The sequence below is a fragment of the Daktulosphaira vitifoliae genome, unplaced genomic scaffold (assembly GCF_025091365.1).
Source record: "Daktulosphaira vitifoliae isolate Bord-2020 unplaced genomic scaffold, ASM2509136v1 Scaffold_3, whole genome shotgun sequence".
Classification (NCBI taxonomy): Eukaryota; Metazoa; Arthropoda; class Insecta; order Hemiptera; family Phylloxeridae; genus Daktulosphaira; species Daktulosphaira vitifoliae.
Window position 1 is genome coordinate 3,256,565 of NW_026099574.1, and position 25,728 is coordinate 3,282,292.

A 25,728-nucleotide genomic window follows, 5' to 3' on the forward strand; every position below is an offset into this window, starting at 1 on the left:
CAGCAACGATTGTGTACAGTATTGTTATGCCGACTTTACACTACTTGGTCGTCATTTATTTGTTAGCCATTATAATATAAACGTGACGCACTAAAAATATATGATAATGATTCTAGGATGAGCATCTGCATAGGACTTGCCGTCAATATATCCACTAACAATCAACACAGGAATTATAGCGGTATAATATTGTAAAACACAAGTGTAACGTACAGAACTAATAGTATTAAATACGAGGTTTACTAAAATAAAACAATTTTCCTAATATTTTTAAATGAAATTTGAAGGGATTTTTTTAAAATGCAAACTTATTTTTAAACGCGTCATATTCAACAAGATTTTAGCACATAAGAGAAAAATCTCCGACTCGATCAAGTGAAATAGTATAGAAGTAATTAATTTGATAGGTTAAACACAATTTAAAAAAAAAAATAGTAAGATGTCACTGGATCTTCAATGTTTTTATTATACAGAAAATATATTATCTAAATAAATTGCGGTATAGCGAAAAACGCGACAACTTCAGCTATACGAAAGAATTTTTATTTAATTAATATGTTATTTTTATTCTGCCGTGAATAAATATTTAGCATTGAATATTGAAAATTATAAACTGCGCAAGTGTTTAAGAATTTATTAAACCCGTGGCGTTTGTTTTGATCGTAATCTTATGTCTTACAAATTACTACAAGTGCCATATAACTGCACTTTATACTCTGTGCAGTTATGCCTTCGAGATTAATGTAGCGAGGCTTGTGTGAGGGAGTCGCTGTGATCAATGATTAATGTACATGTTGTTGTATAATAGAAGGAGTTGCTGTACTTAAAACTCTTCACTTGCCTAAGAGATTTTAACATTGTGTTATTTATGAGTTCGACATTTAAATAAAATACTAATAAAAATTTGTAATGCACCGTGTTTGTTGATTATAATATTTAAATGTCAATTAGTGAAATAAGTCTGAAATTCTGTTTACAGATACCGAGATACTTGGGTCGAGAATATTCAAATATTGATTATAAGATATTCAAACAGGCTCGCTGATTTGCAGGGGAAGTTAGGAGTATCAGAGCGCACGGTTTATACTATTTTACCGTAACATCTAAAAATAATATAGCCGAAAGGCTTTGTGGCGGTCGGTGGCAAGTGGAAAAAGAAAATTATAATCATTAAGTCACCAACCGCTGCCAGCCTATGTTGTCATCTCCCGTTATGTGTGCACATATTACAACGCATATTGGTAGGCTCCCGCCCCATCACGTACTCGAGTCAGTATGAAAATTGATCGCGATTATCTGACGTGACCTTCGACATCAAGGTCACTCACATCGACATCTTCCGCACACGCCGTTTTCCTTTGACTTCTTGGGAACGTCCGGCCCACAAGAGAGAACCATTGAATCGGCTCCACGAGCAATTAAAAACTGCCGTTTTCCGGTAAATATTATCTACCGAAAATAAAAAAATTGCCCGACCAATTATCACCCGTTTTTCTTGTAGTAATTTGTTTTACTACCGGACAATTTTACGGAGGGGACTCGATTATAAAATGTTCGGCTCGTGGAAATGACTCACTAAAGGAACATTTCAGCGAGTAATAATATAACTGGTAGCTCAGGTTTTAAAAATATATTATAAAATTACTGAGAACGTCCCGTAATTAGCAGGTAAAACTTGTGCGCAATAAATATTTCCCTAGTAAATCCACGAATTGAAATAAATCGGAAAAAATTCATTTACTCGCATGTTATATAATTACGACGTACCCTTGAATTATTTTGTTTAAGTTTTGTTGATGATACAGACGAGTCGTACAGTAGTGTAATTACAAAAGAATATCACGAATTTAGCCTATAAAACAATAAATTCAAAACATAAAATTCCAAACATATAATCACATTAAGCCTCGTGAACGCCAGTTCGGCTATGACGATGCGTAAAACAAGTTGATGGAACACTGCCATTCCCAGAAAGCCCAATATTATATTACATTTTTTATCTTCAAATACCTTTTAATGCGTACAAATCAAGCCTTTTTTGTATAACTGTTTAGTAATCTTTACATGTGAACATTATCATTTTAATGTATTACTGTAATTCTAATTGACGTTTTTAATCCGCTCGTGTATGAGCGCCCGTAATTAAGGGCAACGTTATAATTATATTCGAAAAGCGACGCTCAAATACCAAGAAAAGTGGAGCAAAACTTTGTTTGGGAAAAATTTCAAGTTAATAGCAAACTTCAAGTCTGTCTATGGCTTTACATGTGATTCTCATAATTATATATCGAAATTCGAGATGACTGATCGGTTTATCTTTCACGTGGGCAAGCCGGTGGACCGTTAAACGTCGACAGCACATATCTTATATGGAGAATTTCGCAAACATTTTTTAACATTTGCACTCAATAGTTATTTTGATGGCCAACGCAAGCTGATCAAGATAATGAAAAATAATTTATTTTTTATCTCGACTCACAGTGATGCATTTATGCTTATTTAGTATCTACACGTGTGTCAGTTAACATATAAATATTAAAAGCAAAAAATGTAGGTCGCGTATCTCATGTTGTAATTTATTAAAATAACACATAAATTCAATTGGGTGTATGAAATTTAGATCATTCAGTACAGCAATAATTTGTGCACGTTTAATGATAAAAAAAATACTATTGATCTAACAAATGAAATGTTAATTTTGGATTGCTCATCGCCTAAAATGAAATCTTTCCTGTATACATTCATGTTATAAAAAAAGAAAAATGATTACATTCTTGGAGAAAACTAAAGAATTTATAAAAGATTTAAGTTACATTTATAAAATATAGCGTTCAAAAAAGCAAACAAATAAACGAAAATGAATATATTTGTTTTTAATAAGTTGATGAAGTTTGAAATCGTGAGTAAATATCGTATTGTATTAAATATTGTAATTTTTAATAGATATAAACATTTATTAAGTAGTTTCGTCAAAAATTTATTATACTATTTTTCTTCGCACGATGTTTAATGACGAGTAATTTTAAATAAAATCAAATACTAAAAATAAATTGTTAAATATGTCTTATTCACTAAATATTATTACAAAGTTATCGATTAGCATGTCTTAAATACGTGATATAACTTAAGATACTGTGAATTTTGTAAAATGAAAAATAAGAAATGTTACACGTCTATAAGCCGGGAAGCGAAATAACTAATAAAATATTTGTGAGACAATCATTCGTTTGCTTTCAAAGTGTAATAATAGTTGCCGACAAAAAGCGCAAATGTTAGTTGTAGACAAGAAAAAAAAGTGTTTGCTTGTGTTAAAATGTATTAAGTATCTTTTCCTGTATAAAATAAACTCAGAAAATGTATTCAATTAAAGTTCTTGTTTAATTCAAACCAGTAGCTATTTAAATATAAATACTACCTAAAATCTTCTAAACACGTTGAGATCTCTAATTTACACATTGACTGTTTTGTGTGGTTAGCGTGGGATTAGTAAACATTAAGATGATTTATGATCTGATGTAATTTACAAAAGAAAGTATTTGTTTTTATTTCAAACCATTTATTTTTCAAAGACAAATACTACTATTATTTTCCAATGGAGGACAACGATGAATAGAAGAGGTCCCGGAGTCATAGTAAATTTTATGCGGTCATATCTATTCTAAGTATTAAAAATTGTAAGTTCACCTTGTAATAATTTATTATGTCTCCTCGACGATAAGACACGTGGTTGTGCCGTTAAAATATACAATTACGTCACTATGGTAAACGTTGACAACATCAATATGTTCGAGTAAAAAATTTAATGGATTCTATGTGCTAAAATAATAAATTTATTAACAAACAGTTTGTTCAAAAACGCAATCCGACACACATTATTGTTCATTTAGCGGTACTTATGTGATATATTATCATTTTTAACTGTCAACTAGTTTTCTTTTAACATAAAACAACTATTTTAACCCCCCCCCCAGACTCGGAGAATTTATTCTTGGCTTGTAAATTATGCTTGTGGCTTAGATAGTAGTCTTTTTGGTAAAACAACTCGAGTGAGTTTTCATTAACCGACTAATAAGTACACAACACATGGTTTACAGTTCACATATATGTTGTTATTTTTAATTATAAGGTATATTCTTAATAGTCTGACCGCTTATAGCATTTAAAATTTAAACGATCAAATATTTGACGCTAATGTTGCATTTGTAAGTTTTACCATACTTGTAACTTAACCGCTGCTAGCATGTTTCTATAAAAGATGATATAAAAAAAAAAAAAATGCAAGTTTTAAAAATACCGCTTAAAAATTACCATTTAACATACTTTGTCTGTCATTTATTAATTCGTAATCAGTATCGTAGAAGCACACAAAATATACTATCCGTCCAATTAATTCGTCTGAAGAGCGTTTTCCTGTTCTTTATGTCTAAATTTAGTTTTAACTCGTTATAAATATTTTTGAATAAAAATATAATTTGTAAATAAAATTGCCAGTGAGTATCATACGCTTATACGGATAAAATTATCAATTATTAAATTTGTAATGTACAAATGCAAATACCTTTTTAATTACATATAGTTAAATGTTTTGCATCCATTACTTCAATTTGATCTATCAATGTAAAATATCTCGTATCTATTACTCTTGACAGTTGCTATTAATTTTGAATCATGATGATTAAAAATGATATCATAACCATTTTCGCATATAAATTGTCTTATAAATATTTTAAGTTATTTTTTTTTTTTATACGAGTGGTTAGGGTTTGGTTTAAGATTGATGAACAAGATAAGGACACTGAAGATTTACAAATGAATATTATGTCAAGATATAATTTAATAAATTAAGAGTTAAATGAATTACATACGTTAAAAAATTTTGCATGAACATAATTATTCAGAGTACAACGTTAAAAACTAGTTTTCTTCGGGTCGTGTTAATTTACTGACCTACTTTAAGGTAACATACACTAATTTACCAGTGGTTCCTCAGGTTCATATTACAGAGGCCTATTTGAAAATGATAACTAGTCAAAGTTGCTTAAACATGCTTTTCGACTTGAGAATCAATCCAAATAAGTAGAAGTTATCAAATGGAGATATAAAATCAGTTTTCTATATATAGTTTTTCTGATTAAGTGGAATATAGAATGCTCACTATAACAGCCAACATTTAATTATTATTTTCAATTAGAATAAGAAAATTACAACCGTATTCATCATATTAGACCTCTACGGTATCTAATCCCACGCGAAGGAATGCAAATGCTCGTGCTACTTCACATGTCTGCAGTATCGGCTGCAGTCAAGACTTGGTAACTTGTTCATGATAATAATATATGCAAGTTCACGTACAGTTTTGTCCATGTGTTTATAATTTTTTAAGTATAACATTAACAGAACGAATGGCGCTGTTTTTTATGGCGCCAAACGCGACCGGACTGAACATCATTGCCATCTCTATACTTAAAAACAGTCTCCCCGACCGTCGTCCGACAGCCTCAGGCCGTACCGTTTCTAAATATAATCGCACCCGGAAACACGACGTTTATTATCGTGTCACTCGTTTATTAAATTAAACATAATACTTTTTTTTTTTAATAACAATATCAACGATGTTCCACGCACGTACGGCCTTTAAATAAATAATTTATTTATCATCATAATTAATAAAATTATATCGGTTAGCGCCACCAATTTCTCTTGACCTGCTAATCCTTTTTTTCGTATCGTGTTAATTTGATATTCTATGCCGATAATTTCAATATAATAGTCTAATATATTTTGTGAAAGTCTTATTAAATCACACTTTCTGCGCTAAATAGAACGCAGTGTCTATGTTACACCAACATTAATTGTTGTCACAAATAGGCTGATCGTTCGTTCAGATAATTAGATAGAACTTTTTGAATTACTACTAATTACTTAAATTGCTATAAGTTAAAAATCACTATGAATCAGTATTGCGAACTAATCTGAAAAAACGTGTAAAGCAAATTTGTTATGAACTAATAATTATAACGTTAAATTATGTTACTGAACGCGAAGAATAATAATCCCAAAAATTTATAATGGAATCTGTGAACTAGAAGAATTTATAAATTATTTACATTAGTCGTTTTTGTTTTTCTATAGACAAAATTGTTTTAAGCTTTAGAGAGCTGTAAAAAAATATATGATATTAAAAAAAAAAAAGAAACAATTCATATTTTTAAGACTGAGACTAATAGATTTTAGTTTAAATCAATGTTCAAAATATGCGGTTTTTCTAAGAAAATATTCTTTATGGGTATTGATCGATGCACATCACTGTCAAAGTTCAAAGTACTTTGACTAGAAGAGGCAAACCACAAATGAAATTTGTAACATTAATCAGTTAAAAATAGGTCATATAGTAATGACAATAGTGTTATTATAAACGCGCATTGCCTTATAAAACTTTTTTAGGACCATATTCACAAATACGCGTAAGCACTTACACTTTGTTTTAAATGCCATTCATTACTTTTCATTACGTATACATATTTAACTTAATTGATAGATATTGTAACGCTTTTCGCGTTCAAGTGTTAAAAATCCGATTTTAGACTGTTTAACGTTAGACGAATAAGCGGAAAAATAACACATGTTCTCGAGCTACCGGATTGCTCATTGATCTCCAGGCTTTTAATATAAACGTATGTTTATATTGTGATCGAAATGCTGGATCGTTTTTGCTTTGTGCAATTGCAGGAGTGGTCCACTCGATTTACTTGACACAGTATATGAACAGTGAATATGTCTTTAATACTTAATGATACTAGACAACTCTTAGAAAGTACACTGCATAAAAATGTGCAGTTCAGATGCTCTCAAAGTACTTATAAAAAACGTGGAATTAAGCCAAAAAACATTCAGACCGCCGTCCAAAAAAACTTAACGGTTTTTCAAAAGCGTCCCATAAATAATAGTACATGAACAATAAACGTTTTTCGATTTACAAGTGCTTGAACAATAACGTAAATGTGCAACGACTGATTTTTAAACAAAGCGCGTCAATAAAATTTAATATTATAATATTAAATTGTTACATTGTCATGTCTATAGTAACATGCTAACAAGTTTTTGTTTGCAAATGCATACTCGGAATAAACGCATTTTTATAGAACTGTTAAAATACAATTGTATTTATTTCATATTGATATTTTATAGATATAAGTATGTAAGCACCTTTTAAACTATAATGATGCGCTATCGCATACAAATATTAACACTAAACTCATTCTAAAATTAATGAATGAAAAGTATAGTGAATATTGTAAGATATATCTTAGTCATTGGAGAAATAATTATAGTTTCTAAGCTATAGAATTCATGCTAATTTCTTGTCTCAAAAAAAAAAAAAGAAAAATCATGAAATAACTGTTAAAACTTATATATACGGATCTAAATATCGGTGCAATTATGTTTATAGTTTCAGATGAAAAAGGATCATATGCAAAATATGATTGTTTAGGGGAGATATACTTGTGGAGTATGTAAAGCTTTTGCGGATTGTCGTATTGCTTGACGTGTTTTCGGATGTCTCCAATTTTTTGGTTAAGAATTGACGTTTCGGACTAGTTGCAGAGTCCATGTTCAGAGCGACAGCTACAGACCCGTGTTGTGACTATACTGATACCAATTTTTACATATGAGAGGCTCTACTATGACATCCTAATAAAGCGTATATTTATAAGTGTACTTATGGTATATACTCAAAAAATAAAATAAAAAATATCACGCGTGGCAATATTTTTCTGAGGATGGGCTTTCATCGAATAACGCAGATGAAAAGTGAGTAGTAAAATGAAAGTAGTCTATCTCGATATGTGTATTGCTTTACACATAAAAACGAACAACTTAAAAATATTATGTATAATAGAGAGTTGGTCTAATGTAAAAATGTAAAATAAATAAGTTGTCAATCGAATAGGAAAACAATTATTCGGGTATACGTGCAGAGCTGTTAACCTCACTTCATTATTTAGTGTAATCACTTTTTAAGCTATCGATGTTTGTCCATGATCGTCCCGGCGTGCACGCAAAAGAAGTCATTGTTAATAATTTTCCTCATTAAAACAAGAATTTTTCTATCCATCTATGCGTGACGGCAAATTATATTTTACGTAAATAGGAATGTGTAATGACTTTTTTTCTATAACAACTTCAAGTTATTGTTCTTTTATTAAAGAAAAAAAAAACCAAGCAATCATCATACTGCTAGCGTCAGCTTCCTTCCTGCGTTCTCTTTCGGTGCGCCAGTACCAGTCGTCTCTGTCTAAGAATTAGCTAAATTTTCATAAGATAGCATTTTTCAAAGTCGTCGTACAATTACTCTGTGCACGTTATCATTACGGGGTTGTGTAACATAACGAGAAAATGAGATTCGGGACTGTTCTTTTTGTAATAATTGCTCCAAGGACACGTGACCGTTGATTCGTGCATGGGCTCGTAAAGGTGTACCGTCCGTCCGCACACGTAACTTAACCAAAACAACATTATTAGACATATGTACGTGTTGTATGTAGATTAATTGCGCGGGCAGTGCATTTTTGTGTCCATTAAAAAACAGCTACTTCCGGGCGTCGAACGCCATTATACACACACACACACACACTAGGTAGTTCATGATGAGGTGGCGGTTGTGCAGGTATCATCATAATTATAATTATATCATTGCTGCCCCGTGTGTAGTAATTCTTCTATGCGTGCCGTTGTTGGTGATAATAACGTTCATAAGAAATCCACAAAACGCAACTCAGTCGTTGAACTAAAATGAGTGTGACCCGCCAAGGTCATTGGCTTCACGCGGTCGCGTATCCTTTCCTCATTTTCCAAGGTCGTTGCATCCACTGCGGGATCTCATCAGTGCGTTTGCATGGGCTTTGCCTTTTTTTTTTTTTATATGTTCCATTAATAATTGCTTCTATTTATGGCCATCTGGTAGGCCCCAAGAAGAACTTCACATTGTCACACCTCAGTACCGATTGAAGGGTACTTATACCTGTACACCATGCACTCTTTTTACAGTTTCTTTCTCAAAATCGACTGTTAAATGTTTCTACTTACTCTAGACAGGCGGTTTCATACTCTAAGTCTTAAGTATTATGATTATTAATGCAATACGCATAGCTTCCATTGTATTAGCGTTTACTGATATATGAACAACACAACTGAGTTAATGGATGTCTGATGTACTGAACATCGCGATGGCGAATTCGAGATAAAAACCAAATTAAAACCAGTACCGATATAGCTATTGTCGTGTTCATTGTTCCGAGACTTCTGCAGCTATTGGCTTTTCTGACGCTCTTAAGCAGTTCTTTGCCGTGAGGTTATTTAGGTGTTGTATTTTATATAGTCAATATGTTTATTTAACTTGATCATCTAAATGAATTTACTGAACATTTATTTCTTTGTATAACAATAACTCCCGTCAAAACGATTAACTTCATTGTTTTTATTTTATTGGGTAAAATTTATTTCAACAGAGTTGGAATATACATCAACTTCAATATATTTTCTAAACGCAGTTTTAATATTAAAAATATTAGTAAAGGTTACAATTGTATTAATATTCGGGATTTAAAAACATAAAAATTCATTTTAAGCAACTCATATTTTGTATATATTTCCTAATTTCATAAAGGTCATTAATCTATTTGTTTTACATCCAGGTAAATTGTTTTTTAACTCGTAAATTTAAAAGTATAAAATATATAAAAGGCATTTTCATAACATTATTATTTCTGAATTCAATTATTGTCAACATAATATTATAAAAAAAAATAGCAAATATAGTTGAAAAGAAACTCCCAGTGTCCAGGACTTTTCCGAAACGTGTGGGTGTCATAACCCTACTTGGCAAAATTTAATTATTTTAGTCAATCATTTTTTAATGTGAGAGGTTTTGTTATTAGAAAATCATTTAAAAAAAGTTGTGTCCAAAAACGTTGTATAAATGTTAGTCACATTATTATGTATACATTAATCTGAGATGACTATATGCTTCACATACCTTAATTGAGTCTGAGTAAGAAATGGATCAGAAAGACAATAATTGCCATACTTTATGGAATTACACCGAGCTGGTATTTTTCTGGACTTATATATTGAGTCGGCGTTTAAAATAAAAAATGGAAAAAATTAACATACTGGATGCAGTCACATACGTTAGAACAGCAATATAGTCCGCATTTTTTTCTACTTGACATTATAAATCTTAACAAGAAAGATAATATTGAAAATGCTTTTACAATCCATTGCACAAGGTACACAACAATACTGAAACATGTGACACTCGAGGCAGGATAAATTTGTCAAGCAAATGAAATAAGTTTTACATGACTTAACACTGCATAACGTTTGAGACCATTCACAACACATCTTGTAGGCACAAGACTGAGTGCGCACGCCAACTTTATTGTTTACAGCTTTACATTTATTAAATAAATATCAGGTTTACTAAATGTATTCGTTTAGCCACGTAAAAACATTTTGTTTGATTTCGAATACCTGAGAAGGTGTTTTAATTTTTAAATATTAATATACTAGTAATTTTAAGTATTTTTTTCTCAACTGGAATATTATAATTTTCTAAAGAACACCACTGTTATTTGAGAACATTTATCATAGACACGTATATCACATCTATTTTTATTAATTTTAAGAACAAAAAACTATTAAAAAAAAATGAAATAATTGATAAATTACTCGATTAAAAATTTTACACAAAGAACACATAATAAACAGGTTAATTGATAACAAAAATGTAATTAAAACCACAGAAAATGAGTAATCAACTCATAAATAGCTATTAAATGCAATCAGATTAATGTGTTGTTTACTGAAAAAACAATGTTTTCTATTGCTAAAATTTATTGCCTACCTAAAACGCCTTAAACGTTTTATAAATAAGGTATTTTATTTGGTATAAAAATAAACATTACGCGCCGTATTGAAGTTTGATTACCGTTCATAACGTCATTTTGCCCTCGAAGAAAAAAGAACCTAATAACATTATACATCACATACGATCGATGCATCAGAAATAACTAGAATTCTAACGGTGAATACTTCATCTGATCCATCAACGCAAGAGAGCAGGTCTTCAATTATCATAATATGCAGTTACTATTTCTTTTTATACAATTTTGCGTAGCTTTATTTAAGTACAGTGCACATTTCTTTTAATAGTATACAGCAACTTCTCAAAACTATACATATACAAACCAGCACAAATATTTACTTAATTTTATATATTTTCATTATAGCCAAAAGGTTTTTTGTTTTAACCATTCAATGAATAGAATTGCACACGGTATTTATCGCAGTCCACAGATATTTCTATAACTTGTTAAATGTGCGCGTTTCATCATTTTTATACATATTTAATTGAACTAAATTTCCCAACTGTGCAAATTAATTAAAGATGAATGATAAAACAACACTTTTTGTTATTATTATTAGGTTTAACAACAGGATAGCGTTAGTACGCCTGTTTAACTCACTGATCCACAACACGCTGTGATACGTTCATCTACTGAAGTTATTTATAATAAGTGTAAACGATATCACAAAATCAGCAAACTTATAAAATATACATGTACAAGGTTCAAGGACGCGTCATCTTTGACCGACGTCGTCAGGTTGCTCACCTCATTTTTTATTTGCTCAAAATAAAAATCTTGCGATACTCGGAAGAAACGTTTTATAACCTAAAAAATAGCCGATCGGGATTTTCTACACACTCATAGCAGTGGTATTTTCACACTCTACTCACGCACCAAACTTTGGAAATTGATCTATTAATCGTGAACAACCTCTAAATTACTCACGTGGTGAAAAAACGAAAGAAGAGATAATCTAAATACGTCGTGATTTATAAAATGCGTATAAGAAATAATAATAGTTTGGGTATTTTAGATAAAATCTTCCATAGCAGTTTAAAATAGAATAAACGAACCCTATTCTCGCGGTATAAATGCATAAAGCCTCTTAAGTATAAACTTAAAAGACGTATACGATGAGAATCGTAAAAAATTGACTAATATTGTAATCGAATTTGGTATTGTAAAGCCGTAAAATGATTTTTTTTTATGAATTTTTTACGAGGAAACATATTTTTTGCTATTAATATTCGATCGATTGCTATCGTATTTTTCACCAGAAAACAAAACAAAACATTTTATAAATCAATAATTTATAATTATACAATAATAAATTAGAAAATCGATATTTTTTCGGGAGGAGACCAAAATATGTAAACATATATATAGGAAGTCAGGTTGGATTTGGTTGAGTTTATACATAGTTAAAAAAAAATCGGTAAAGTGGATCACCCTCCGGATTTGGCCTTGATATAAACACAATGCATAGTATGTGCTAAATATAAACAAAATATTATCTTGTCAAGATAATATCGTATTTATATTTTGAACTAGCGCATGCAGATTTCGTGTAGTACTTATACATTTTAGTGCTAATGGCTTAAAAATGCATTTAGTATTTGTCATATTAGCCATGTGTGTTTGTTAAATTATAATGGGGATATTTACTTTGTAGAAGAAACCATTTAATAGGTCATGGGTGTTTGCAGAGTAAATGCATTATGTGTGCACCGGTACAAAATATTATATGATTTACGGCAAGCAATGTGTTATGGCTTAGTATCAATAGCCGTTTTAATTAGTTTCAATTTCATAACAGTGTGAAGAATCGTTCGGCGAACCGAATGCACTTGAACTTGGCAATCGTGCTTCCGCGACGGATTTACTCGGGTTATCGTTCTGGTCACATGCGTTTTGCGGTGTACTACATAATAATAACTACCAGGGAAAAAAATAAATAAAATAATACAGAAATAAAAGTATGATCGAGAGCACCTTGGGCAAGACGCCGCACAAGATAAACGTAACAAACCGGANTATGTATAATAGAGAGTTGGTCTAATGTAAAAATGTAAAATAAATAAGTTGTCAATCGAATAGGAAAACAATTATTTGGGTATACGTGCAGAGCTGTTAACCTCACTTCATTATTTAGTGTAATCACTTTTTAAGCTATCGATGTTTGTCCATGATCGTCTCGGCGTGCACGCAAAAGAAGTCATTGTTAATAATTTTCCTCATTAAAACAAGAATTTTTCTATCCATCTATGCGTGACGGCAAATTATATTTTACGTAAATAGGAATGTGTAATGACTTTTTTTCTATAACAACTTCAAGTTATTGTTCTTTTATTAAAGAAAAAAAAAACCAAGCAATCATCATACTGCTAGCGTCAGCTTCCTTCCTGCGTTCTCTTTCGGTGCGCCAGTACCAGTCGTCTCTGTCTAAGAATTAGCTAAATTTTCATAAGATAGCATTTTTCAAAGTCGTCGTACAATTACTCTGTGCACGTTATCATTACGGGATTGTGTAACATAACGAGAAAATGAGATTCGGGACTGTTCTTTTTGTAATAATTGCTCCAAGGACACGTGACCGTTGATTCGTGCATGAGCTCGTAAAGGTGTACCGTCCGTCCGCACACGTAACTTAACCAAAACAACATTATTAGACATATGTACGTGTTGTATGTAGATTAATTGCGCGGGCAGTGCATTTTTGTGTCCATTAAAAAATAGCTACTTCCGGGCGTCGAACGCCATTATACACACACACACACACACTAGGTAGTTCATGATGAGGTGGCGGTTGTGCAGGTATCATCATAATTATAATTATATCATTGCTGCCCCNTAGCTACTTCCGGGCGTCGAACGCCATTATACACACACACACACTAGGTAGTTCATGATGAGGTGGCGGTTGTGCAGGTATCATCATAATTATAATTATATCATTGCTGCCCCGTGTGTAGTAATTCTTCTATGCGTGCCGTTGTTGGTGATAATAACGTTCATAAGAAATCCACAAAACGCAACTCAGTCGTTGAACTAAAATGAGTGTGACCCGCCAAGGTCATTGGCTTCACGCGGTCGCGTATCCTTTCCTCATTTTCCAAGGTCGTTGCATCCACTGCGGGATCTCATCAGTGCGTTTGCATGGGCTTTGCCTTTTTTTTTTTTTATATGTTCCATTAATAATTGCTTCTATTTATGGCCATCTGGTAGGCCCCAAGAAGAACTTCACATTGTCACACCTCAGTACCGATTGAAGGGTACTTATACCTGTACACCATGCACTCTTTTTACAGTTTCTTTCTCAAAATCGACTGTTAAATGTTTCTACTTACTCTAGACAGGCGGTTTCATACTCTAAGTCTTAAGTATTATGATTATTAATGCAATACGCATAGCTTCCATTGTATTAGCGTTTACTGATATATGAACAACACAACTGAGTTAATGGATGTCTGATGTACTGAACATCGCGATGGCGAATTCGAGATAAAAACCAAATTAAAACCAGTACCGATATAGCTATTGTCGTGTTCATTGTTCCGAGACTTCTGCAGCTATTGGCTTTTCTGACGCTCTTAAGCAGTTCTTTGCCGTGAGGTTATTTAGGTGTTGTATTTTATATAGTCAATATGTTTATTTAACTTGATCATCTAAATGAATTTACTGAACATTTATTTCTTTGTATAACAATAACTCCCGTCAAAACGATTAACTTCATTGTTTTTATTTTATTGGGTAAAATTTATTTCAACAGAGTTGGAATATACATCAACTTCAATATATTTTCTAAACGCAGTTTTAATATTAAAAATATTAGTAAAGGTTACAATTGTATTAATATTCGGGATTTAAAAACATAAAAATTCATTTTAAGCAACTCATATTTTGTATATATTTCCTAATTTCATAAAGGTCATTAATCTATTTGTTTTACATCCAGGTAAATTGTTTTTTAACTCGTAAATTTAAAAGTATAAAATATATAAAAGGCATTTTCATAACATTATTATTTCTGAATTCAATTATTGTCAACATAATATTATAAAAAAAAATAGCAAATATAGTTGAAAAGAAACTCCCAGTGTCCAGGACTTTTCCGAGACGTGTGGGTGTCATAACCCTACTTGGCAAAATTTAATTATTTTAGTCAATCATTTTTTAATGTGAGAGGTTTTGTTATTAGAAAATCATTTAAAAAAAGTTGTGTCCAAAAACGTTGTATAAATGTTAGTCACATTATTATGTATACATTAATCTGAGATGACTATATGCTTCACATACCTTAATTGAGTCTGAGTAAGAAATGGATCAGAAAGACAATAATTGCCATACTTTATGGAATTACACCGAGCTGGTATTTTTCTGGACTTATATATTGAGTCGGCGTTTAAAATAAAAAATGGAAAAAATTAACATACTGGATGCAGTCACATACGTTAGAACAGCAATATAGTCCGCATTTTTTTCTACTTGACATTATAAATCTTAACAAGAAAGATAATATTGAAAATGCTTTTACAATCCATTGCACAAGGTACACAACAATACTGAAACATGTGACACTCGAGGCAGGATAAATTTGTCAAGCAAATGAAATAAGTTTTACATGACTTAACACTGCATAACGTTTGAGACCATTCACAACACATCTTGTAGGCACAAGACTGAGTGCGCACGCCAACTTTATTGTTTACAGCTTTACATTTATTAAATAAATATCAGGTTTACTAAATGTATTCGTTTAGCCACGTAAAAACATTTTGTTTGATTTCGAATACCTGAGAAGGTGTTTTAATTTTTAAATATTAATATACTAGTAATTTTAAGTATTTTTTTCTCAACTGGAATATTATAATTTTCTAAAGAACACCACTGTTATTTGAGAACATTTATCATAGACACGTATATCACATCTATTTTTATTAATTTTAAGAACAAAAAACTATTAAAAAAAAATGAAATAATTGATAAATTACTCGATTAAAAATTTTACACAAAGAACACATAATAAACAGGTTAATTGATAACAAAAATGTAATTAAAACCACAGAAAATGAGTAATCAACTCATAAATAGCTATTAAATGCAATCAGATTAATGTGTTGTTTACTGAAAAAACAATGTTTTCTATTGCTAAAATTTATTGCCTACCTAAAACGCCTTAAACGTTTTATAAATAAGGTATTTTATTTGGTATAAAAATAAACATTACGCGCCGTATTGAAGTTTGATTACCGTTCATAACGTCATTTTGCCCTCGAAGAAAAAAGAACCTAATAACATTATACATCACATACGATCGATGCATCAGAAATAACTAGAATTCTAACGGTGAATACTTCATCTGATCCATCAACGCAAGAGAGCAGGTCTTCAATTATCATAATATGCAGTTACTATTTCTTTTTATACAATTTTGCGTAGCTTTATTTAAGTACAGTGCACATTTCTTTTAATAGTATACAGCAACTTCTCAAAACTATACATATACAAACCAGCACAAATATTTACTTAATTTTATATATTTTCATTATAGCCAAAAGGTTTTTTGTTTTAACCATTCAATGAATAGAATTGCACACGGTATTTATCGCAGTCCACAGATATTTCTATAACTTGTTAAATGTGCGCGTTTCATCATTTTTATACATATTTAATTGAACTAAATTTCCCAACTGTGCAAATTAATTAAAGATGAATGATAAAACAACACTTTTTGTTATTATTATTAGGTTTAACAACAGGATAGCGTTAGTACGCCTGTTTAACTCACTGATCCACAACACGCTGTGATACGTTCATCTACTGAAGTTATTTATAATAAGTGTAAACGATATCACAAAATCAGCAAACTTATAAAATATACATGTACAAGGTTCAAGGACGCGTCATCTTTGACCGACGTCGTCAGGTTGCTCACCTCATTTTTTATTTGCTCAAAATAAAAATCTTGCGATACTCGGAAGAAACGTTTTATAACCTAAAAAATAGCCGATCGGGATTTTCTACACACTCATAGCAGTGGTATTTTCACACTCTACTCACGCACCAAAGTTTGGAAATTGATCTATTAATCGTGAACAACCTCTAAATTACTCACGTGGTGAAAAAACGAAAGAAGAGATAATCTAAATACGTCGTGATTTATAAAATGCGTATAAGAAATAATAATAGTTTGGGTATTTTAGATAAAATCTTCCATAGCAGTTTAAAATAGAATAAACGAACCCTATTCTCGCGGTATAAATGCATAAAGCCTCTTAAGTATAAACTTAAAAGACGTATACGATGAGAATCGTAAAAAATTGACTAATATTGTAATCGAATTTGGTATTGTAAAGCCGTAAAATGATTTTTTTTTATGAATTTTTTACGAGGAAACATATTTTTTGCTATTAATATTCGATCGATTGCTATCGTATTTTTCACCAGAAAACAAAACAAAACATTTTATAAATCAATAATTTATAATTATACAATAATAAATTAGAAAATCGATATTTTTTCGGGAGGAGACCAAAATATGTAAACATATATATAGGAAGTCAGGTTGGATTTGGTTGAGTTTATACATAGTTAAAAAAAAATCGGTAAAGTGGATCACCCTCCGGATTTGGCCTTGATATAAACACAATGCATAGTATGTGCTAAATATAAACAAAATATTATCTTGTCAAGATAATATCGTATTTATATTTTGAACTAGCGCATGCAGATTTCGTGTAGTACTTATACATTTTAGTGCTAATGGCTTAAAAATGCATTTAGTATTTGTCATATTAGCCATGTGTGTTTGTTAAATTATAATGGGGATATTTACTTTGTAGAAGAAACCATTTAATAGGTCATGGGTGTTTGCAGAGTAAATGCATTATGTGTGCACCGGTACAAAATATTATATGATTTACGGCAAGCAATGTGTTATGGCTTAGTATCAATAGCCGTTTTAATTAGTTTCAATTTCATAACAGTGTGAAGAATCGTTCGGCGAACCGAATGCACTTGAACTTGGCAATCGTGCTTCCGCGACGGATTTACTCGGGTTATCGTTCTGGTCACATGCGTTTTGCGGTGTACTACATAATAATAACTACCAGGGAAAAAAATAAATAAAATAATACAGAAATAAAAGTATGATCGAGAGCACCTTGGGCAAGACGCCGCACAAGATAAACGTAACAAACCGGAACAGCAGAAAACGATACTTACATGGCTAAGCATTTCGCTGTGTATAACATTATACGTACCGTATTTGTAATGACGACGATGACCGCTTAATGGATCAATTATTATTATTTCTATTATGACAGACACTGATATTTTCGACGAATAGTTTTTTTTTTTATAAAGAATGCCAGTAAAATTAGCAAAACAAACAAAAATAAGTTGTAATTAACCGAACGGGACGATTGAGTTTTCAACGGTCGATCGTTACACTTTTTTTTTTGTTCATTCCTTTTGACAAGCAAAATACAAATTTTTAATATTCGCAATAAGAAGATGTTGTTTAAGTTAAGATAAAAGATTAAATAATTATTTCTCTTATATTGCATAAAATTAACGTTTTTCTGTTAGTTGGTTTTACCTATTTATGTACATTTTCTTAGAATATAAAATGAAAATTATTTCATGGTGTCATTCTAGTTTCGGTTCAATTCTGCGCTATGTTATTTCAAAAAAAAAAGGCGTTATTTCAGATTTCACTAAAATGTCCAGGTCTCCACCCTCGAAATGACGCCTCTGACTCTAAACTATAAAAGTTCTTACTTTTCATAAGGAATCATATCTATCAGAATTAATGTCTGTTAAAACGCAATGTTTGGTTTAGTACTTTGCATTATCTTTGTCTATCTCCATCGGTACCGAATGAGGCGATCGCGTTGCTTCACTGGCTAGCAACGACAATGCGAACATTTTGCACCAAGGGGGTAAAAGTGAAGTAAAGTGCCTATGCCGTGTGCAGAGCGAATGTGTGTGATAGTGTAAATCGTATATTGGGTGAAATGGAAAAAGATACACACACTGCCCCCGTTGGCCTTGCAAAAATAATCTATTACAGACTCGCTTTTAATCGGATTATCCGTGACTGAGGGGATACAACATATAAGGGATAAGGTTATTAAGTCTTCAGTAGCTGCCATACACAACAGGGGCGAAGCACATTTATACACTGCGGTAAATAGCCGGCGTGCTAAATCTCTTAGAAAAGCAAGAAAAATCGATACATATTTTTTCATGGTTTTCCTCTTTGCAGATTTTCCATTTACCAGATATACATCGTAACAAATTACTCACTTCCTCAGGCTAAGGGCATTCTAGTTAAGACTGCAACGCGATCTTCGAACTACGCAAGAGCATTTTGCCGTGAAATTGAAACAGAACAAAGATAAATCGATCGTAGAACTGTACAAGTCACTCGAAGTTTTACAAGTAAGTTAGTTTAACAAAACATGAATAATAACGACGAGTTTGGATAATATGGTTTTCATTATTCATTCGAAGTTTTTTTTTTGTAATTGTCACATTGCATATAGAACAAAGTAATTAAGAATTTACTTGGTAGTATTGACTTTCAATACTAAACATTTCATAATTTATTTCGACTGTTATTTATTAATAGGATACTTAATAATTTTTACGAGAATTTCTTTGATCATATAGTTTTGATTACTTTTTATTTATTTTAACACTAATAACTAATTCATTTTTTAATCGACGCAAGTCATTTCTATATTTCGATTGCATATCTTCTAGTGTATTTTTGACGTGATATTTACTGCTTTACATTTAGTTAAAACGTTTTCAAGGTATCTTTTTATTGGCAAACAAATAAATTGTATTACACTTTGTTTTCGCGTTAGGCGTCATCTCGAAAAAATTAAATAGAGATTATACGGAACTCACATTTCATACAATATTGTTTTTTATTTAAAAAAAACACGATGTTCATATTCAGTATATAATACAGTTCATGGAGATAGTCTAATGTACAACGTTAACGTAATAGCGAATGACGAAGAAATATAAACAACATTAATCCGCATTACTTATTTTATTGTTAGGCCGAATGACATTTTATCTAGATAGTTATTAAACTGTTTTCTATACAATTCAGATTGAACTATTGTTGTATTTTTCATTGAAATTTGCTGATTCATTTAAATGTATCAAATGTGCAACAAATACTAATTATGACTTTCCATTTTTTTATCCGTATTATTTTAATTAGTTATAATTTACAACAATATTTATTTGAACATTTTAGTATAACAGATGAACTGCCAGAATTGATATTATTTGACCGATACCATATCCTAAGAACGCAGCCAGTACAATGTGGTCGTGGTGCCTCAGTGTCACCATACAATCAGCAGCGAATGATCTTATTTGAACTTCTTTGTCGTGATTATGGCCGTTAAGCCCGTAAAGAGGTACATCACGATAGAATTAACAGAATAACGGATATTAACAGCTCAATAACGTATCTTTTTATTAATGCGCGAGCATGCATTGGATACATATTCTTTGAACAAGTATTGGTACTTCTAGTGGTCTATAAGTTTTGTCATATACATGTAAAGGTACTATTGACTGTATCGTCCATTACCGTAATATCAATTTGCATTCGTTTATATAAATATAAGCAAGTTTATACATGTTTACCTAAAATACAGTAATACTCGTAAAGAAATGCATCTAAAAATAAAAACGTACATTTTTCTATTACGTTGAAAAGCCATTCCAGCTTAGACAAAGAATTAATGGCACTGATCACGACGGACGTCAAATAATTTAAAACAATTTATTCTCATAAAGAATTCTTTCTCGGGAAATCTTACACAGATAGTGAACGTATTTTTTAGTGAACCGTTACTGAAGATTTCTGTATTTGAACGAGTATGAGTTGCTTTTTAAGTTTTCCATACAAAACGAATGTCGGTCATCATATCGAAAGTTCTATAAAAGTATAATAGAAAATATACTAATAAAAGGGATAGGAGTTTCAAGTAACTTTTCTTTTCAAAACTCATTTACTAATTTATTGTTTATAGCGCATTACATATCAATAAAATGGCATATCTGAAAGTTTTGCAAACTTTTTCAAAGAAATTCACATGAAGTCAGTACAAGCAATCAAAAATATTGAATGTTTCAAAAGAAGGAAAAAGTTATATGATAAAAATAGTGCCATTGAAAATTGCTATAACTTATTAAATTAATGTCATAAGTTTGTTTTTGTGTTCCATTGTATTATACTACTGTGTGGATTGTCTCTAGTAAAATAAAAAAATCATGTGATAGATCAAACAAACTTTAAAACTCAGCAATTTACAGTATCCATCAAAGTTGTTTTAAAATTAGTTATCTTATCAAATGAATATACAAGAATTTCGTCGTAAATATGAATAGCTTTTTTAAAAATAAAAAAATATTTGTAATACTAACTAAAAAATTGTAATAATTTATCCAAAATTACTTAAAACAGTCGAATGTGAAATCATTCTAAAAATTTAACGCCATTAGGGTAGGTAAATTGTATTTATAATGTCAAATTTTCTTCAGTATGTCAATATGTTTTGGGCGTTAATAATAGAAACACTGTAATGCGTACATCACGTTTTAAGTATATTTTTCGTACTGTAGAGTCGAACATTATAAAAAATGTTTATTTTTTACTCAAATAAATATTTGTATTAGTATTGGTCACAACACTCAAAGTCGGTGTCATATCATATTTATGTATAAATATTCACTTAAAGAACTGACTGTTTTTGAGGATTATAAAATAGTATTTACTTCAAAATAAAAAATATTTTTCTAATACTTAATATTTTGAAATTTACACATAAAGTTATTATAAAGAACATGTTATGCACCTACTATTTTTTTTTTTATATAATATTTATCCATAAATTGGCCGAAATTAGAATTAAAATTTTTATTTTTAATTATTTGCTTATATTAAATTTTTGTTTACTANTTGAGGATTATAAAATAGTATTTACATCAAAATAAAAAATATTTTTCTAATACTTTATATTTTGAAACTTACACATAAAGTTATTACAAAGAACATGCAATGCACCTACAATTTTTTTTTTTTTTGTAATATTTATCCATAAATTGGCCGAAATTAGAATTAAAATTTTTATTTTTAATTATTTGCTTATATTAAATTTTTGTTTACTACAGGAGGAGTAATACAAGTGGAAAGCCGCCATAACATTATTAAATACGATGTAATTACAGGAACAANTTTTCTAGATACGATGTAATTACAGGAACAAAATAAAATTCTGACGATTATCCATTAAACTTTTCCATCTTCTACGCTATTAAAAAAAAAATGCATAATTTTTTAATCGAACGTTATATGTAACGTGCGAGTGCAATAAACCTGACCTTGCCACTATTCCATGTCTTTGAATTCGCTTAGCCTCCCCCGACTGATAAATTTACGACCCTCGCTGTTCTTTGTGTATTCCGACTTTCCAAGTTCAAACGACATGTATATAATAGACAGACGGACAAACCGCATACAGTTTGTGGTGTTCCAGAAATCTGCAGTGATAGATGACACAATCCTTTCCGTACCATTTTATTTCCATGAAAATATAAATAAAAGAATCGAGGCAGTTTGATGAATGTCTAAAACATCGTATATACGTTGCATTACATAAATGTGTCTGTGACTTATGTATTATTTTATATACGTGCACGTCCCGTTTGGTGTGTAATCGAAGACATGCATTATATACTAGTGCTCAGCTATAAATTTAATCTATGACAGTATAATGTATAGGAACTTGATACAAGAAGGTTTCAGTAAAAAGTTGTAGTAGATCAGTACTTGAAAAATTCCACATATTGATTTACCTCGAAGTAATCAATAATAATTGGTAGATATTTAGGCAACGACTTTACTAATATTTTAATAACATTTACATAATTTAGGAGCTATTATCATTTTAGCATGCGTTTATATTTCTTACAATAGTATTTTTCGTTGAGTGTTTATGGGGTGTACGTTTTCGGCATAATGTTTATTTATTTTTTTTAAATATTAAAATAATAAAAATCAGCCTTCGGAAAAATTGATCAACATTTATTTGCATAACTTAAGATATAGACATATTTACAGTGTTCATACTTTACACGCTGTCACATTAACCACTATGGTGACTTCAATGATTCAAAAACACAATTTTACTCCATCGGCTTTTAAAATAAGCCGTTTACGTTAATGAAGTTCTAAAGTAACTGTTTTTTTGTATATTTATTATGGTTGTAAATTTTAAAATTCTAACTGTCCCGAGCGAACAACCTAGTCATGACAAGCATATAAATAACTTGAGGCGAACGTTTTGTTTCTTTTATTAGCCGTTCAAGCTGAGCTGTGAACTAAAAATATTAAGTACTTTGTTAAATGACAAATATCAATGAATTTTTATTGAAAACATTTAAACGAAGTAACTGAGTAATAACTATATTTAAAAATAGACACAAGTACCTTTACACTAATTTATTGCCATGAACCTATTGGATAGTAACTGTATGCACACACGTGTGAATAAAATATAAGTACAACCTTATCTCATTCTATTTTATACTTGCACACACTTTTCCAACACGTTCGTACGCTACACGCTCTTTACAATACCCATTTCCGAAATGTCATCCTGCAGAACAAACCGACACTTGATGAACCCACCGATTACAGTGGTACATTGTTTGCGTGCGAACCTTGTCTCACCGCAGTACGCGTGCATCATCATAACCATCAGGTGTTAGTTCTACCACACCCTGGGCAACGGCGTCGACGACCATTGATACCATCAGAATGTGGTCACTCCAGAAGTACGAACTTGGAAGAGTCGCCGTTTTTCCTCAGCGAATCGCCCGTTGCCGTTTGGTTTTCATATCACTGGACTACGCGGACCATATCTGTGACTGTTTTGATTTCATCTTTCGGTCAATCAGATAACGTTTAATACGTTTTTATGTTGCATTAAAATATTACGTGTGACAAGTTTGATAAAATTATACATAATTATGAACTGTTTGGCGGCTGCAAAAAGTGTATAATTACTCTAGCGGATTTCAAATTATAAGAAATGTAACTATAGTTGTGTTAAGGAAGTATAATTTTACATGTTAGCTTTTGTGTTAGTAAACCATAACTCTAATTAAACGCTTTAGCGCAGTAGTTTATACTATGTACAATTTGTACTTGTTTTAATTGTTCTTAAAACACAATGCAATGATAGATTAATGTTAAATGATGTCACTTGTACGTTTTGTAAGTTCTAGATAGACCTTGCAGTTCAAAAAATAATTAAACACTGCGAATTACAAGGTCCTCAGTGTAATAACTGTACATCTCCATTTATTTAAATTGTTCAGGAGACACGAAAAACTAAGTAATTTCTGTACTAGTCTCTGTGTATTAGACGTTTTTATTTTACGATATTAGCTTATCTTGTGGGTGGAAATATTAAAAGCCCAGCACATGATTTTTTTTCAAATTTTCAGAGTAATGTCATAAACAAGATACGATTTGTGATTTTTTTTATGCATCGTTGAAAATAATCAGTACAGTGAGAACAAATAGTTAACGATACGAAATAAACACATAAAATTAATATCATCATACTTTCATATCGATGCTAAAAGTGAATTTTGGAATATAGAATAAACTTTTTATTATGCACTGGGTTCTAGAATTGGAGTTAGTAAAGAAACAACTCGACTAAACAGGAGCTTATTCAAATACTTAATTATACATGGATACATAGCCCAATTATAAAAATGAAAATCGAAAATTATGTAAAAAGTATGCCATGACATATTCAAGCTGTGTTGACTGCTAAAGGTCGTTATATAAAATAATAATTCTAACAAAAAATATTGATTATTGTATTTGGATCTATTAATAAGACATGATACTACACTGTCTTGTGGATTCTTTCATATTTCTCTAATATACTTTTGACTTAAAAAATCTATGAACGAATATCGACAAAATGAACAAAAAAATTGCTACCTCGAACATTTATAACATAAAATTTGATTTTTTTTTCTAAAATAAAATGCAGTACTAACTTTATTGAAATAGTAATATTTATATAGTACACACACTAAAAGTAACTTTTAGTTAAAATAATCGGAAGTAATATAATTTTATTACCTCGAAATTTTTTTTTTTCATATAATTTTAAAATTGTAATACAAATTAAGGGATTCTTCAATAATTTTATTTTGAATTTTGATGGCTTTATCGTACTGAAAAATAAATAAATCTATCAATTTTTTTTTTTTATTTATCCGTATTTTTGATTAAAATTAAAATTACATCTTTCTATCTGATTTTACATAGAAATTACGATACTACCAAATGAGCAAACTTGAGGAAGTACATTTTTTTAAAATAAATTTCGTAATTTTTTGAAAAAAAAAAAACTATATGTGATTCTTAACATTATTTGTAAGTATTTTACTCATTTTGTATGTTGAAACGGCAATAATGGATATTTATACGCCTCAAGTTCAACATCCGCCCCAAGTTGGTCAATTTGATTATACCCAATATATTATTTAAAAAAATGTCATTTTGAATGCAGAATAGGCGGGAAGATCATCACAGTAATACATTAATTTCTACTATATCCTGTATAAATATACAGAATCACAAAGAAAAATAATATTCAAAAATATTATTTTAAACAAATTTATCATAGAATCTTAGAGTTTCCAGGTTTCGAATGTTAAAACAAAATAAATATGGAAACTATTTGTTATTGAC

General features: G+C 30.6%; 1 long non-coding RNA gene across 3 annotated transcripts; it reads left to right on the top strand.

The window, feature by feature from the left end:
• The first annotated feature begins 2,639 nt into the window (after positions 1 to 2,639).
• On the top strand, positions 2,640 to 21,643 carry LOC126902930 (uncharacterized). 3 transcript variants are annotated; one of them, XR_007703375.1, is made up of 3 exons: positions 2,640 to 2,899; positions 19,180 to 19,355; positions 20,191 to 21,643. It is a non-coding gene; the product is annotated as an uncharacterized LOC126902930 (long non-coding RNA). The 3 variants fall into 3 exon arrangements; XR_007703376.1 differs by lacking the exon at positions 2,640 to 2,899 and adding an exon at positions 4,757 to 7,812; XR_007703377.1 differs by lacking the exon at positions 2,640 to 2,899 and adding an exon at positions 15,857 to 19,100.
• Positions 21,644 to 25,728: the final 4,085 nt, after the last annotated feature.